Here is a 2500-nt window from a genome sequence, read left to right on the forward strand (position 1 = left end):
CGTAAAATCTGAGGTGAGAATTAGTGAGGTACTTACAGTGCGTATAGTGACAAATCTTTAAAAGCGTGAAATTATGGGATGTTGTGGCTTCAATGGGTTTTTAAGATGTCACCAGTCATTTGGCATGACTTACAAACGATTTGGCTGGTTGTGGGTTCGATTTTCAAAATTTCATTTTTTTCGCGTTTTTATTTTCTGTCTACCATATCATGCAGTCTCCTTATTAGCGTTTGGGGGTTATAGTGTGGGCAGGTTGGTCGCAAAGGTTCCGAGAGGAGCTGGCTAGTAAACCCTGTCCCTTATGTTCCACGGCGGCAAGGCGGAGAAATAGAGGGCAGAATTGACTAACGGGCAAGGAAAGTTGGGCTTGTAGCTTTCCTTTCGAAGGAGGGAAAAGATGATGCCCGAAAGCATTGTCACTGTAGTGGCAGGCAGAGTGTAGATGGAAGTTGTGTACGCTAGCCTTTGGCTAATGATAGAGACAAAAGAGCAGGAGGATATTTTCCTTCGCAGAAGCACTTTTCTTGCCTTCCTTCAGCTCGCTTGGCGAGTCTGACAGGTATGCCTGAACTGTGCACGGGTCCAGTTGTGAGAAAGACGTGGCAAACAAGACGGGGTTTCCCTTGACCGAGGGACCGTGTGGTCCGTTTGGCTCATGGGTTCCCCCCGTGGAGGCAAAATCTAAGAAAGCTTGCTCTCCCTCTGCGGAGGGGGGCCGCTTAGCAAGGAACTTCTGTTCCCTGCGGTGGATAGTTACCTGGTTGATCCTGCCAGTAGTCATATGCTTGTCTCAAAGATTAAGCCATGCATGTCTAAGTATAAGCACTTGTACTGTGAAACTGCGAATGGCTCATTAAATCAGTTATCGTTTATTTGATTGTACCATTACTACTTGGATAACCGTAGTAATTCTAGAGCTAATACATGCGAAAAGTCCCGACTTCTGGAAGGGATGTATTTATTAGATTAAAAACCAATGCGGGTTCTGCCCGGTCATTTGGTGATTCATAGTAACTGATCGAATCGCACGGCCTTGCGCTGGCGATGTTTCATTCAAATTTCTGCCCTATCAACTGTCGATGGTAAGGTAGTGGCTTACCATGGTTGCAACGGGTGACGGAGAATTAGGGTTCGATTCCGGAGAGGGAGCCTGAGAAACGGCTACCACATCCAAGGAAGGCAGCAGGCGCGCAAATTACCCAATCCTGACTCAGGGAGGTAGTGACAAGAAATAACAATACAGGGCTTTTACAAGTCTTGTAATTGGAATGAGTACAACTTAAATCCTTTAACGAGGATCCATTGGAGGACAAGTCTGGTGCCAGCACCCGCGGTAATTCCAGCTCCAATAGCGTATATTAAAGTTGTTGCAGTTAAAAAGCTCGTAGTTGGATTTCGGGATGGCTCGGCCGGTCTGCCGCAAGGTATGTTACTGGCCGGGCTGTTCTTCCTCGCAAAGACTGGGTGTGCTCTTAACTGAGTGTGCTCAGGATCTGCGACGTTTACTTTGAAAAAATTAGAGTGTTCAAAGCAAGCCAGCGCTTGAATACGTAAGCATGGAATAATGGAATAGGACTTTGGTTCTATTTTGTTGGTTTCTGGAACCGAAGTAATGATTAAGAGAGACAATTGGGGGCATTCGTATTTCGTTGTCAGAGGTGAAATTCTTGGATTTACGAAAGACGAACTACTGCGAAAGCATTTGCCAAGAGTGTTTTCATTAATCAAGAACGAAAGTTAGAGGATCGAAGACGATCAGATACCGTCCTAGTTCTAACCATAAACGATGCCAACTAGGGATCAGAGGGTGTTATTGGATGACCCCTTTGGCACCTTATGGGAAACCAAAGTTTTTGGGTTCCGGGGGAAGTATGGTTGCAAAGCTGAAACTTAAAGGAATTGACGGAAGGGCACCACCAGGAGTGGAGCCTGCGGCTTAATTTGACTCAACACGGGGAAACTCACCAGGTCCAGACATAGTGAGGATTGACAGATTGAGAGCTCTTTCTTGATTCTATGGGTGGTGGTGCATGGCCGTTCTTAGTTGGTGGAGTGATTTGTGTCTGGTTAATTCCGTTAACGAACGAGACCTTAACCTGCTAAATAGTTACGCGAATCCCGATTCGCGGTTAACTTCTTAGAGGGACTGTTGGTATGCAACCAAAGTCAGGAAGGCAATAACAGGTCTGTGATGCCCTTAGATGTTCTGGGCCGCACGCGCGCTACACTGACGATGTCAAAGAGTATCTCCTTCACCGAGAGGTGTGGGTAATCTTCTAAACATCGTCGTGCTGGGGATAGATCATTGCAATTATTGATCTTGAACGAGGAATTCCTAGTAAGCGCGAGTCATCAGCTCGCGTTGATTACGTCCCTGCCCTTTGTACACACCGCCCGTCGCTACTACCGATTGAATGGTTTAGTGAGGCCTCCTGACTGGCGCCGATACTCTGGCAACAGAGCGCCGGATGCCGGAAAGTTGGTCAAACTTGATCATTTA

General features: G+C 46.6%; 1 non-coding gene across 1 annotated transcript in view; it reads left to right on the forward strand.

Annotated features, from left to right (window-relative positions):
• Positions 1 to 754: 754 nt before the first annotated feature.
• Positions 755 to 2500, forward strand: part of LOC146447926 (small subunit ribosomal RNA) — a 1802-nt gene continuing 56 nt past the window's right edge. Inside the window, exon 1 of the ribosomal RNA XR_014861461.1 lies at positions 755 to 2500. This exon is cut by the window's right edge and continues 56 nt beyond it. This is a non-coding gene — a ribosomal RNA (small subunit ribosomal RNA).

Source organism: Pavona decussata, unplaced genomic scaffold (assembly GCF_977016875.1).
Source record: "Pavona decussata unplaced genomic scaffold, jaPavDecu1.1 SCAFFOLD_1576, whole genome shotgun sequence".
In the NCBI taxonomy this organism is placed as follows: Eukaryota; Metazoa; Cnidaria; class Anthozoa; order Scleractinia; family Agariciidae; genus Pavona; species Pavona decussata.